The following is a 15,104-nucleotide window of genomic DNA, read 5'->3' as shown; positions in this document are numbered from 1 at the left end:
TCCCTGGTTTCCAAAGTGCAGCAGTTCAAAAAATCAGTATACAGTTGTCCCTCCCTTTCGTGGTCTCGCTGTTTCACTGATTTTTTTTACAGTGTATGATCGTGCATTGTGTTCTGCGTCCTGATTGGCTGTTGGACTGTAGACCATTGTCCATCAGTCTCCTCTGTGCCGTGTCTCCTGTACAGTACAGAATGTGTTCAGACAAATTTACATAAACGTTCGTTTGCAGTGTGATTCTGAAGTGCTGTACATTTGCAATTTGGTTTCTCCCCAACAAAACCCACAATGTCGATGAAACGTTCTGCACTGACAAAGGCGCCTATGAAGGTTTGAACTTTGAGAGTGTTTAAACAAGAGAGAAATGTGAGAAAATGTTAACGCCTGTGTGAGAAAAGTGTATAAAGTGTGTGGTGAGGGGTTTTACAGCCAAAAACATATAGAATAATTATAAAAAATAAAGCTGACGACTTCGTGAGTTTTGCCTATTGCGGGTTATTTTTAGAACGTGACCCCCGCGATAAACGAGGGACCAGTGTATTGCTTATTTTATATTTACTCAATATTCAGACAGTATTATAGCCGTCTCTCGCAAATGTGCTATATACCACAGAAAACATGGAGAATAGGTAAAAATCCTCCCGTTAAGGTTGTCCTGAACAAGCCTAGTTCAAGATCTGGGGATGGGTCCCTGGACGCTGCACTGTGGGAGTTTATCATTAGGCCTATTAACTTATCGCTCAACACATGACAAATGGAACAATCAATTTTGGGGTCAGTATTTGTCATGGGGTGTTTGTATGTTTGTACCAGCTGGAAATATTTGGCTAATTTTCTGTACCACGATGAGATTTGAGCTGTAGAAAGTCGGATTATGAACTTATATGACTCATTATAGACACAAACAAACTTACTTAAGTGTCACATTTTGATTTACGTATTGCATTTCATATTTTTTGGACGATTTTGTACATTGGAGCGACAGTAGCTCAGTTGGTAGAGTGTTTGTACATAGATCCGAGGGTTGGCGGTTCAATAAGTGCCTTGAATGTGGAAAAAGCGCTATATTTACCATTTAGAATATATTTTTGGGGATAATTCTGCTTTATGTTTTGTTGCAATAATATCGTTTATCGTCTATATTTACTCCAGCAATATATCGTACTTCAAAATGTGTTATCGTGACAGGGCTACTTGCAGGATTGAAGTATAGGTCAAATGCAAAGGACAAATTTACCTATGGGGACAATAATGTATAGTTTATAGCACATATCATAGCTTAAACTTAAACCATGGCTGTAAATATCTTGGTTGAGTTTAGTATTGCACAAAAAGTAAAAGGACTGGACAATAAAATGCACTTCCTATCCATGTTTGGAAAATAACACTGCGAGCTCTTCATGTAACCTAAAGCCCATAGCTGTGGGGATAAGCCTTGAAGTCGTTTTAACTGTATAAATATCAGTCAGGAAGAGTAATTCAAACTGAAATATATAAAATCCATAGTCTATAGAATGTGTAATATCCCATCATTTCTGTCTCATTATCTGCAAATAAGAAACAGGAGGCCCAGAGATGACATCACAGTTTGCACATGCACTTAGCTCCTCCACAGCCCTGACCCTCCCTCTGAGCTCTCACACTCTTATTCATCATTAGAAACGGCCTAAGTGGGATTTCCAGTCTCGATCTCTTGGCACATGTGCTCACAGTGTGTCATAGTTATCTTTGAGATTACACTACAGACAAAGACAGCCGAGAGGGGGGCAGAAGTACGGCCGTCATCTGATTTTTGCACTGATCTACTCCACTTACACTGCTCATAAATTATTTGATAAAACGATATCCAAACAAATCTCAAATTACACTATTATCACAATGTGCATCTCACGGGACGATATTTATTGTGTTATTTCGGAGACCTTAACAGAACTTACTTTTTCCTTTCAAAAAACTGCTTATTAACAGTTATTTCTTTATGCGTTCTGCACTGAAAATGATCATGGTTTATGTAGTTTCCTCAGGAGCTTGTGATTCAATATATTGTGACAGCCCACGATATTATTGTGAGACTTTTAACGATACGATCTCATGATATTTTGGTTATTTTTACATCCCTAATTGCAACAAGACTAAAGGTAGGCAGCAGATTGTTTACAACATGGGTTAGCAAACTCTTCAGCCACAGACCAACCAAAATAACAATGTGAACTCAGAACCCCCACTGCAAAATGATGGTAAATTGTGTCATTTATTGTGTTATTTTTGACAAATTTTACTAACATATACTATTTCCACGTATAACTATGTCTCTCGGCTGGGCTGGGAACGCCTTGGGGTCCCACCGGAGGACCTGGAGGATGCGTCCAGGGTGAGGGAAGTCTGGGAGTCCCTGCTTGGACTGGTGCCCCCGCGACCCAGCCCCGGTTAAGAGGAACAAAATGGATGGATGGATATACTATTTCCAATTTTTAAAACAAATTATATACAGATGAATGAAATCATCGTTCAGCCTCAAGTTTCGCCTCCACTTTGCTATTTCTACAGTCCTATTTTATCTATTTTATATCCAGACTAGAGGCAATAAACTGTCAACCAATCAATATTTCATATCTTGTTTTGAAAGAAGACCTGTTGTGCTTGTGTCTGTTATTTTTTTATGTTATAATTTGCACATTTTAAATCACAATATTCATCTAAAACGACTTAATACAAGAAACATGAAAGTCCGCTAACTTCCGCATTAGAAAACTGCGGTGTCCAACAGGAGCTGACGGTGGATAGCTGCAGATTTTTTTTTTACTTGTACCAAAATGAATACACAACTCTGCCGAATCCTACGTGTATCACCGATAAAGAAAATAAAACTGGAGAATGAAGTAAGTACAGAGCAATGGGCGTATGACAGTGTTGGTGATAACGATGATTGATCAGGAAAGATTACTCAAACACGCACAAATCACTCCAAAAACAACTTGTAGAGAGTAAATGAGAAGGAGAAAACAACTATAACATGATTAAACGCTCTGAAAAGTCAATTTTGCAGAATAGGTCATGTCATGTCTAATGTCTTGTCTAAGGAAAGAAAACTAACTTGCTAACAAAGATGGTATATTTCAGATTTTGAAACTATAAAAACCACAATCCTAATAGGGTTTTCTACTTTCTACGCCGCACTCCCTCGTTGTGCTAAGTGCTGCTCTGTGCCCGTCGCTGTCCGCTCGCTCTCTTCAGCCGCTGACTCCACTCACACTCTGAGCTCAGTGTGCAGACAGTGGAACATATGTTGTCTAAATATACTTCCCCCACTATCTCTCCATCTAAACAAACTCCAGCAGAGGCAGCGAATGCGACAGGCCGAGCGGACAGGAAGAGGGCCGGGTGGGGTGCGCGCAGACAGAAGGGATGAGCGCTGGAAAAAAAGATAGATGCAATAATGTAAACAACACCTGGGTAAGTCAAACGTTTAAAATGACGTAAGGGGTGGAGGTTAGAGTTGAAACAAAGCAGCAGCAGCAGCACTTGTGAAGTTTAAAGTAGCAATGGCAGTTTTACTATGGGGCCCCAACAGCGGGCTACAACACTTACTGCTATACATCATGTAGTTAGAGAGAGTCCACTGGGATTTGATTTCCTAAGGTGTATTTTTGTTGGACCAATCAGAGTCACGGGGTGGAGTTTCGCTTGCTATATCAGTTAAAACGACATGCTTTATCTATATTATATAAAGTCATGTAATCTGGGGCTAGAGTTCTGATAGGTGTGATGGACAGGTGGATAAGCCAATCAGAAAAAGGCAAATTTCATGACAAAACCAACAAGGCGGATTCATTGTGGAAACAGAAGGTAAAGAAAAAATCACGCAGAGGACTATAAAACATTATGAACTTCAGCTAAATCAGTGTTTAAACAAGAGAGAAATGGGAGAAAATGTTAATGCCTGTGTGAGAAAAGTGTATAAAGTGTGTGGTGAGGGGTTTTACAGCCTAAAACATATAGAATAACTGTAAAAAAATTAAGCTGATACTTCGTGGATTTCGCCTATTGCGGGTTATTTTTAGAACGTAACCCCCGCGATAAACGAGGGACCAGTGTATTGCTTATTTTATATTTTCTCAATATTCAGACAGTATTGTAGCCATCTCTCATAAATGTGCTAAATGCCACAGAAAACGTGCAGAATAGGTAAAAATCCTCCCGCTAAGCTAGTCCTGACCAAGACTAGCTCTAAACCTGGAGATGGGTCCCAGGACGCTGCACTGTGGTAGTTTATCGTTAGACTTATTAACTTATCGCTCAACACATGACACATGGAACGAGCATTTTTTGGGGTCAGTATTTATTGTAGAGACTTTCTTTGTACCAATGGGAAATATTTTTTCTGTACCACGATGTGTTCTGAGCTGTAGAAGGTCGGATTATGAACTTCTATGACTCGTTATAGACACAAACAAACTTACTTAAGTGAAAAACGAACTATAAAACATTATGAACTTCAGCTAAATCAGTGTGAGAGACGTTTAATTAAAATGATAAATGTGAGTAGTGAACGCAAACCTCCAAATCCGATAAAGATTTCAGTTTGGATTTACCAAGCAAGAGTTTTGGAGTTTTTTTTATGGCATAACCAGTGTCAGTATTTCTTCAAAAGGCCCATATTAGGGTATTTTCTGATCTATATTATAATGTAGTTTTCTCATCACAAACATACCTGGAAACATACTTGGAGTTGTGTTTTGCTTCATTCCCACAAACCCTGCATATTTAGGCTTCTCTCAAACTACTGCTTCATGACATCGCAAGTTGGAGCAGGGCATTCTGACCTTTTGAGATGCAGACAGACTAATAAACCGGGGTTACTCAAACGTGTGTGGACGAAACAAAACACAACTCCAAGTACGTTAGTGATATGTTTATTGTCTCACGAGATCTTGTGCAACGCGCTTACCTGCTGCTCCCAACAGGTCGTCTTGGCAGTTGGGTTAAATAACAGCACAAATCCCCCCTTTTTACTACTGTTTTCATTTGTATAGAAATAGCTGGTACTTTGGTTGTTTATCTATTGGTTTAGTGCTGCCTTATAATTCCTTTCAAACCAAGTAAACCCAGACGGACTTTCCCAACTCGGTATGAAATGAGCGAGATATATTGCTATTGCCAGGCTACAACACTTAGCGCTCCATACATAACACGCGCGCCACCTCGTAAAGTAAGAACATTCCCCATGGTCCAACATAAAACACAATCTTATATACAGAAGGTCTTAAACACATGACTGCAGTGACTAATGTACCGCTGCATTTGGGAAGACCCGTGGTCCCTGAAGGCAGCACGAGTAAACAGAGGCATATACAGTTTACTTAGCAAAGTGAGGGAGGATCAGGCCTGGAGCAAGCCCAGACCGAGTCCAATACAAACCAACAGAGCGTGTCAAAACCATTAAGCATGATTCAGCCCTGTGCTATCAATGCACGGGTCCTCCCATATGGGCCGGTTCAAAATAACTTTAGTACATAGTTAATTATAGATGCACTTTGAGACTTTTCTGGTTGCTAGAGCGCTACCTGCTGACTTTTGGAGATGGTATTTCTTAAGTAAATATGTAAATAAGTATGACATAAATGTATCTACTGTGCATTTGTTCAATTTTATATGTTTTTATCATAGATTCTACTGTATATATGGGCATAGCTAACCCGCTAGCCACCGCGGTCCAAATAGAAAGTGAGCATGGGCTGTGGTTCATTGACTCTGGCTCCAGATCACTTTATATTAAAAAAATTGGCTGCTCTCTCTGTAAATATCGCTGTCAGACTTGTTATTTTGATCTTAAAATGTTTGTATTAACCTGCGCTACATGATCCTGGGGTTTTTATTTCGCTATTGTGTCTGGAAAATCAAGATATGAACATTAATAACAGACAAATCAGCTGCCTCTAGACCAGGGGTGTCGAACACATCAGCAAAATGGCTGCCGTCAAAGGGCCAGGAGTAAAATAAACGTAGCTACTTTTTAAACTTGTGAATTAACTGTTTCTGTATTTATCACTTATTCAAGTTATAAATATTGCACATGTGTTTGCAAAGATGTAAAAATATGGCTGTGTAACTGCGTATCCCCTGATAAAACAACATTTTAAGACCATCATACCTTTTAATTTACCCTGTCGAGGGCCACATAAAATGACGTAGAGTGCCACATTTGGCTCGCGGACCTTGAGTTTTACACGTGCTCTAGACAGTCTATGGGTTTTATTGATCCAAAATACCTTGAAAAACACACATTTATACTTTGAGTGAGGTCGCTTTTCTACAGATCCGACCTGTAACTTGGTCTAGGGGCACCACCTGCTTGTCTATAACATCTCTATCCTGAACCCCCCAACAGAAAAGCTGCACAGTGCAACTTTAAACGTGGTAAAAGAAGAATGAAGCTATATCTTATTCATTAGAAAGAAACAAGTCATATTTACAGTTATGTCTGAAGAATAGAGAGACCAGTTGAGCATATACGTTGTTTTTTTGGGCACCGTGAAGCTTTTTTAAAACCATTTTGTGTATTAATCATTTACTCACGTCAAATAAGTACCTAAGTAGTTGGTATAAAGGGATACTCATATCTTTATTTATCTAAAACGTCACAGCAGCTACATTAAGTTGGGGTATTGTGTAAAATCTAAATACGAACAGAATGCAGTGATTTTCAGGTTGTGAAAGACAAAATCCAGTGTTGAAACTTGGATAATTGATGATTTCACGATGCCACAGCAAAACGTAGAACATTCTGCAGCAACACAACAGCTTTACTGACAACAACAACAACAAGACAATACGATACTCTTATACGATTCTGTTTATATGAGAAAACGAAAAAAGCTCCTGGAAAATCAACGGCCGACGTGTTCCACGTTGTACTGAAAAGTCCAAGTTTAAAAGGATCCAGATTGAACCTAAGCAAATAATTTAAAATGATTGCACTATGTCTGAAGATAAACAGAAGCACAAAAAGAAGAATCATTTCCCTTGTGTTTCTTCTACTTAGCCTGTCGCAATAACACATTTTGAAGTGTCATATCTCTAAGAAATATTTATAGCAAAAGACGATAATATTTAAGTCTTGACACAATAATCAGTTCACATTTTTTAAATGAATGTAACCATATATTATTTCCATGGAGAGTTACCGGGTTTGATTTGTGCACGAGCGAGTTTATCAAGGTATTTGTTTAAGTAGTACTAACAACAGTGATTGAAAGACACAAGATAATACCAGAATGTGGAGTATTTCATGACATTTCTTTTTCTTTCTTTATCTTTATTTATACAGGAGAACCCAATGAGAGCACTTAGACTCTCTTTTTCATGGGTGCCCTGTTCAAAATACAATACAAACAAAAAACAAACCAAACAAATAAATATATAAGCTCATATAAAACATCAAAAAAGAATCTCAAAGCAGAGGCATGGGGCTCTTTAAATATGTTACTTATTTTACCAAAGATTACAAACTCATAAGCAGCAGAACTTCAGATATTATTTCATAGACATTCCAAAAAAAATATGACCAGGCAAAATCTATGTCTTAGCTGCATATACGCCTGACATTTTTTTATAGGAAGGGCTGTAAAAACCTAACCCTAAGTACAATCTGCATAATCTCTTGTATAAATGTTTATTATTGTTCATATATGTAATTTAAAGTGTTTCTGAGCTGGCCAGATAGTTTTTTTCATTATTTGCTTGCATAAAAGTTACTCAAAAGTGCATTCTTTTTTTTTTCTTTTCTTCTACTTAAAATGGTATTTCACACTTATTTGATACATCAGTGGAAAAATAAGGATGGATATGTAAAATAGAGGTAGTTGTGTGAAAAAGGGAAAAAGCACATGTTGATACCTCCTTTAACATGATTTTTATGGCAAAAAAGAAAAAAAGTCTAGGCGAGCTATAATGCTCTATAATGTACTCAGTCCTTAAAGGGTTAAATTAATTATTAAAGGCCACAAAATTGACTCTTGTGAGCTTTAAGTCATGTTATAATGTTGTTACCTCCTCAAAAACATACCTGGAGTTGTGTTCTGTTTGGAGTAACCCTTTATTATTAGTCTGTATACATCTCAAAACCTCAAAACGCTCTGTTCCACCTGATGATGTCACGTAGTGGTAGTTTTCAAGTGAACATCTATCGTTTAATTTTTATTCAGTAGAGATTAGCAATCCCAGGACTGAAATCATCCAAATTATTTTTATTTTAGTGAAGGTGTGTGGAGTTTAAAAACACAGGGGAGCACTTCCTGTATCACCATATGACATCACAAGGTGGAACAGAGTGTTTCCTGTTAGGCCTAAAAATGCAGGGTTTCTGTGTTAAACATGTGTGAATGAAACAAAACACAACTCCAGGTCTGTTTATCAGAAAATAGCGTAATATGAGCTCTTTAAATTCATTGTTACGTATGTCGATATAGTAACTGTTATGATGATACGCCAAACTTGTACTTTTACATGTTGTGGCTGCATATTTTGACTAGTTGACCCTCCTCTGTTTTTATCACAACTGTTTCTCTTCCTGTTGCCTCTCCTTTCCTCACCTCAAGGACAGAGGTTTAAAATAAGAGCTGGTGGAGCGGAGGACAAGGACAAGACCGCGTCGCTGATAGGGAAAACCGTCCGGACTCTGGATAACCGCTGGAGCTTTTTCCCCATCCTGTAGGAAAAGGGGTGTCGAGGCAAGAGGATGCCCCCCGTGTGTTTTTGCAGACAGTTTGACTCTTGAGCTGATACCGCGTTCATGAGTTGTAGAGGAGCATACATTACACAGAGCTGCACTAAACGTCACACGCAAAAACAATATCCAAACACGAAGGTCCTGAAGGTTGAATGTTCCCATGGGAAAAACAGGAAACACATAAATAACGTGTTCTATCTGCCCATTCACCTGTCAACACCGAGCACTCGCTGTAGCACGAGTGGATGGCATACGGCGCTAGTGAAGTGATTAAGGGTGAGCGATGTGATGAAGAAATGTGCATAATGGGTTTTTATAGGTCATGATTTCAAGTTTATCACAATTTTTTATTATTCTGTATTTTCATTAAGAGGTAGATACAGCCACTGGTGGATTAAGTACTCCGTTTTGTTGCTTAAGTAAAAGTACAGATGCAGAGGTACTCAAGTAAAAGTACCTCTTACAATACAAATGAATGTTCAAGGTATTTTAGATCGATAAAAAAACATAGACTGTATACCCGCAGCTGATTTGTCTGTTATTAATGTTCATATCTTGTTTTTTGGACACAAAAGCAAATCACATGAAAAAAATCAACTTACGTAAAAGTATTTAAGTGTTGTTAATTTGTTAAAGTGTTAAATGTAGTGATAGTGATTAAAAATTATATATATTTTGGTCAACAGTAACAATACAAATCAAGGTCTTAATTTTTCTTATGAATTTTATGTATTTTTGTTTGCTCAAAGGTGAAGCTTGAACTTGAAAACTTTAGTCAAGATGTTACGTGGAACATGGTAAAAAAAAACCAAAAAACAACAAGTACAGATACCTGCTCTGAAATGTAGTGAAGTAAAAAATATCCATTGTAAAATGTACTTAAGTAAACTACAGATACCTAAAAATTGTTGCTGTCTGCACCTTCTGAGAGTTCACACTTTTCACACACATGTTGTAGCATATTGTCAAAGGGGTGAAATTGCTGTTAGATTTTTCTCATATGTCCTACTTAATTTTAATAACTTGTATTTTTTTTTTACCTCCTGTGGCCCGAGCTCTTGCATGACATGGCTTTATTAATTTGTCTTTGTTATTTGGGCTGATTGGATCTGATGAGTGTAAAAACAAAGAATTATCTTTTTATATTATGGAATTTCTGAGAAAAAATGATGTCCACATATGAGGACATTCATTCTACGTTTTAAATTAGAACATTTTAATAGTGATTTGTAAAAATTATTTATTAAGTGCTTAGACACAGCAACATTTGTCCTGAATGTAAAAACAATTGTGCCTCTTGGAACAATGTGGCTCATTTGTAGTGCTGCTAAGAGGTGCAGGAAGACAAATGGATTTACAAAAAAAAAAAAAAAAAAGATGATAAAAAAATAAAATAATAATAATAATAATAATAATAATAATAATACAATATTCTGAACATTCTAAAGTCTTAAAAATACTCTAAACTGAAAATGTTTTGCCCTGATGCTGTTCTTGTTGCTGTTCTTCTTCTAAAAATTTGCAAAATGTGTTGTTTGAGGACGCCAGGTTTAAATGGTAAATGGTAAAATGGTAAAACTTTTCCACATTCAAGGCACTCAAAGCGTTTAACATCAAGAAACCACTCACTGATTCACACACACATTCATACACCAGTGTACACAGACACTGGGGGAGAGGTGGGTTAAGTGTCTTGCCCAAGGACACGACGACAACATTCATCTATGGAAACTAGAAATGCACCGCCAACCTGTGGGCCAGTGGATCTGACCGCTTTATCACTGATGTTTATATCAAGAACGGGATTCAAACTGCCAACGTTCAGACCAGCGGACAAACACACTACCAACTGAGCTACTGTCGCTCACATTTTTAAAATTTTACCATTCCTACTGCCTTGTTTTTCTTAATTTTCCTTATGAATTTTATTTATTTATTTTTGTTTGCTCAAAGTCAAGGACTGAACTCAAAAACTTTAGTCCTTATTCCTATTGCCTCGTTTTTGACTGCGTTCACATAATTTTCTGTACTCACCATTTCCAAGTTCATTTGCGCACAGTAAGGTCACTATTCTGCGTTTATATTTCTCCACACTCAAAAATAAACCCAAAAAACAAATCCGATTTCGCTGTTTGTATAAAGGAAGTGGTACAAAGCATATGGTTGTAGTAAGAGGAAGGATTAGGAGATGTGGAAATTAGGTAATAAGGCACGATCCAACTAAGATGACGTGCCGCTCTAATAGTCAAAACATAAAATCCACTGCTGCGAGGGAGTGGACTTGAAGCCAAGAACAGTAATAGTATCAGGTTATTAAAACGATCGCTATCTCTCGAGCTGCAAAATTCTCGTTGGCGTCTTTTCCCACTGTTTCTGTAACCAAAACAGTCGGGATAAGGTTTTGCACAGAAGCGTACTAAAAAGCCAAGTCTATATTACATTTAAGCTAGTTCCTTTCCTTGTGTGTCTTGGCTAAAATCATGTTGGGAGTCAAAGTAATGAATTAACGCAATGACAAACCAGTACCAGGTTTAATTTCACATCGTTCAACTTGTGTGTTTAACCTCAGCTGAAGTCGTATTCTTGAATTCTTTCCAGATTTGTGAATACATATTTGTAGTCGAGCCATCTGACTTTCTCGTTGGAGGCTGTTGCTTTGAATAAATGTAATGTCAGTAACAGACGTAGACTTACCCCATGCCCTTATACCAGATCATTTTCTTTTAAGTACAAACAGTTGGTAAAATACTTTCAAATTCAGTAGTAAAATTTTGTTGTTTGGAGCTTTCAAGAAACACGAAAAACACCTGGAAATGTCCGTGTAATCCCTCAGTCGTCCAGGTACAAAATGGGCCAGATGTAACTTTAAAACCGTGTAAATCTATCTGAATGTAATGTAAAATAAATGTAACCACTTTTTTAACTTATTACTTGACTACAAACATTGCATATTCATTTAGATGTAAAAAGATAAATAAAAATACTGTAACTGTGTATCTCCTCATAAACTGACATTTTAAGACAGTCATACGTTTTAATTTACCTTGTTGCGGGCCACATAAAATAAAGTGGCGGGACGCATTTGGCCCCCGGGCCTTGAGTTTGACACGTGCTCTAATCCAATCTTTAACAAAATAATATAAAATGTTACCATAACTTTAAGTAAATAATTCACATTTGAATAGATTCCCCAATGATTCTTAAAAAACACTCCTTTTAAGCCAATATATTGTCAGTTTTTTACTAATTCTGATACCATCCTCCAAGACCATTCTAACACTATTCAGAAAATGTGCCGTTTATCGTATGAATTTCATGTTTTTCCAGTCTCATTACCTGCTCAAATCAGTATCTAGCTTCAGAACAATTTGCATTTGTCTCCATTTTTTACAACCCTACATCGAATCAACAATTACCTTATTCCGAAAGTTGCATGGGCGTCGTCATCGTCAATTGGGTTGTATTATTTAGTAAATGTGTTCTATAGGGACTACAAAGCCATTTTAAAGCCTCTCAGAGAACTTGTTGGCCACATGAACACTAAACATTTTACACAAATCAATCTAGTTCATATCATTTATTAGGTGCAAAATGTTTCTCAAGTTCTCCATCGAAATGAATGGGATTCCCGCTTAACAGAATCCCGGAATTACGTCAATAAACCACAGACTGTATATATAAATGGACATAGCTAACCTGCTAGCCGTCGGAGTCCAAACAGGAAGTGATCACAGGCGCGCTTCCGGCTTCATCGACTCTGGCTCCAATTCACTTTACATTAGAAAACTGTGTCCCCTCTTTCCAAAAATGTTGCTGTCAGGCTCGTTATTTTGGTCTTAAATGTTCGTATTAACCCGCTCTACATGATCCTGGGGTTTTTATTTCGCTATTGTGTCCGTAAATCAAGATATGAACATTAATAACAGACAAATCAGATGACTTCTTTCCAGGAGGCGTTACTTTCAACAGCCTCGCTCCTGATTGGCTCTTTGGTTGCTATGATACTCACAGTTAGAGTCCCAAATATGGATTTCGGTGATAAAACAAAACAATAATCACAACTGCATGATCAAAATCTAACCTTTACCAGTGGCGTTACCTTACCAACCACCTTAAATCCTAACAAACCAATGCCAAACCAAAAAGAGCAAGCCGTAAAAGCCAGTTGTTTTTCGTCTGAGCCCCGCAGCAGTGTCCCTGGTCCGGTTGTGTTGCTGACCTGGCGTCTCTGGTGTGTGTGAACAGTAGAGCAGCTGATAGAGTAATCACAAGTGTGCAGACAGATGGACACACAAACACACAGACCGCGGGGACATTCTTCTTCACTGTATGACCCCAGCGTGCTCACTTTAGCCCCTAATGCTAATACCTCACCGTCTAAATACACCAGAGACACTATCCCTTGATATGATCCAACAGCTGCAACAAACTTTTGCCCATTTTCCGCTCGTCTTTCTCGTAATCCTCTCTTCCTTCCCTCTTTTTTTTATGTCCTCTCAAGAATGTATACACACTGCAAAAATGACTGGGGTACAGAATATTTATAAAGATTTGTTTTGAGTTAATTGTCTTGCTTTAATGGATTATCTGACCATCACGAGTACTACTACTACTGCTGTTACTACTACTACTACTACATTACTACTACTACTACTACTACTACTACTACTACTACTACTTGTTCTGCAATACTAGCACAGTTGGTTAGCAGTTCAAATCCCGCTCTCGAAATTAACATCACTGGTAGAACAGTCAGATCCACTGATCCACAGATTGGTGGTGCGATTCCAGCTCCCACAGATGAATGATGTTGTTGTGTCCTTGGGCAAGACACTGGCCCCAAGTGTCTGTGTACACTGGTGTGTGAACGTGTGAGTGAATGTGTGAATGTGTGTGTGTGAATGTGTGTGTGATTGAGTGCGTGAATGTGAGTGAATGTGTGTGGAAATGAGTATGTGAATGTGTGTGAATGTGTTAGTGAATGTGTGTGTGTGAATGTGTGCGTGAATGGGTATGTGAATGTGTGTATGAATGTGTGTATGAATGTATGAATGTGTGTATGAATGTATGAATCTGTGTGTGAATGTGTGTATGAATGTGTGCACTCCAGATCTGTGGAGAGGCGACCGCACTAACTGTAGAATTGCATGCTTCTGAATGTATTTTCGAGCAACAAAAACACCTTGAATTGGATAAATGCAGGATGAATATGTTGGACATTCCAGGAAAAGAAGTTTCATCTTCACGAGACTGCCAGAAAAGTTTCACAGTGAACCTTTAAAGTTATTTTTTGCAATGCACACATGTAGTTGCAGTTGTCCAATAACTAACACACACGAGCCACGTTGACTTGTGACTTCTTTGTGATGTGTCAACTTCAACTACTGTCTTTCCTGTGTCTCTTTCCCTCTTTTTCTCTCTCTCTTTCTCTCTATCTCACTGGGTTGGAATCTGTGCTTTAGTCAGTGCAGGGAGGGGAAGCTTGGCAGCAGGAATTATTGGACAATCCAGAGGAAAAATGGAGAGGAGGGCCAACGTTTTGTGCGAGGACTAAAGCGAGATTGAGTTGCGGTTGCTCTTTCAATGGGTCCCGTATGCCACCCTCATCGCTGTGAACGGGCCGGTCCCAGCCGCACAGAGGGAACGCGGCGGGGAGGTGGAAAGCTGCCAACAAGCGAGAATAAGTGGGTTTAACTCACTTAAATCCATTGGATCGATGTCACTCCTCCCCTCTTTCATTTAAGGCATGTTCGCCAAGTCTTTTACAGATACTTAAACTGCCAAGCCCACATTTATTTTTACTAGACCAAATACAATGACTTAAGTTACAGTGTAAATTAACAAACTTTGAACTTTATTCAGGCGTGCTGTAAAAAGCCCAGGCAATCACCAAGGCATTACCCACATACTGCAATCATTATCATTTCAGAACAGTAGAATACGTTTCTTGCAGTTCATGGGCAGTTTATTCATTGTCACAAATCAAGTACAGAAAATATTAACCTTCCCCTTTGGCAAAAGAGGATGTCTTTGTTGGACAGAAGATAAGACGATATAGATTAAAGTGAAACTAAACACTGAATCAATACTATACTACAAATTTTATGTATCTGTTCTTTACTTAAGTACATTTTACAGTGGATACTTTTTACTTTTACTTCACTGCATTTGAGAGCAGGTATCTACTTTCTACTCTACTACATTTTTGAACTGGACTGAAAAGTAAAAGTACAAGTTCAAGTACATTTTTAAACAGGTGCTTTAATATATTTATGTACGTAGATTTTTCATGTGATACTTCTACTTTTACTTGAGTATTTTATTTACTCTGGTATCTGTACTTTTACTTAACAAAACTGAGTACTTATTCCACCACTGC

At 38.0% G+C, this 15,104-nt stretch overlaps 1 protein-coding gene across 1 annotated transcript in view; it reads right to left on the bottom strand.

The window, feature by feature from the left end:
- adamtsl4 (ADAMTS-like 4) overlaps positions 1-15,104 on the bottom strand; it is an 83,816-nt gene that overhangs the window by 30,502 nt on the left and 38,210 nt on the right. The gene's annotated exons all lie outside the window — the stretch shown is intronic.

Source organism: Periophthalmus magnuspinnatus, chromosome 16 (assembly GCF_009829125.3).
Source record: "Periophthalmus magnuspinnatus isolate fPerMag1 chromosome 16, fPerMag1.2.pri, whole genome shotgun sequence".
Classification (NCBI taxonomy): domain Eukaryota; kingdom Metazoa; phylum Chordata; class Actinopteri; order Gobiiformes; family Gobiidae; genus Periophthalmus; species Periophthalmus magnuspinnatus.
Note: the sequence above shows the minus strand (reverse complement) of the source record. Positions and strands in the feature narration are given on the sequence as shown.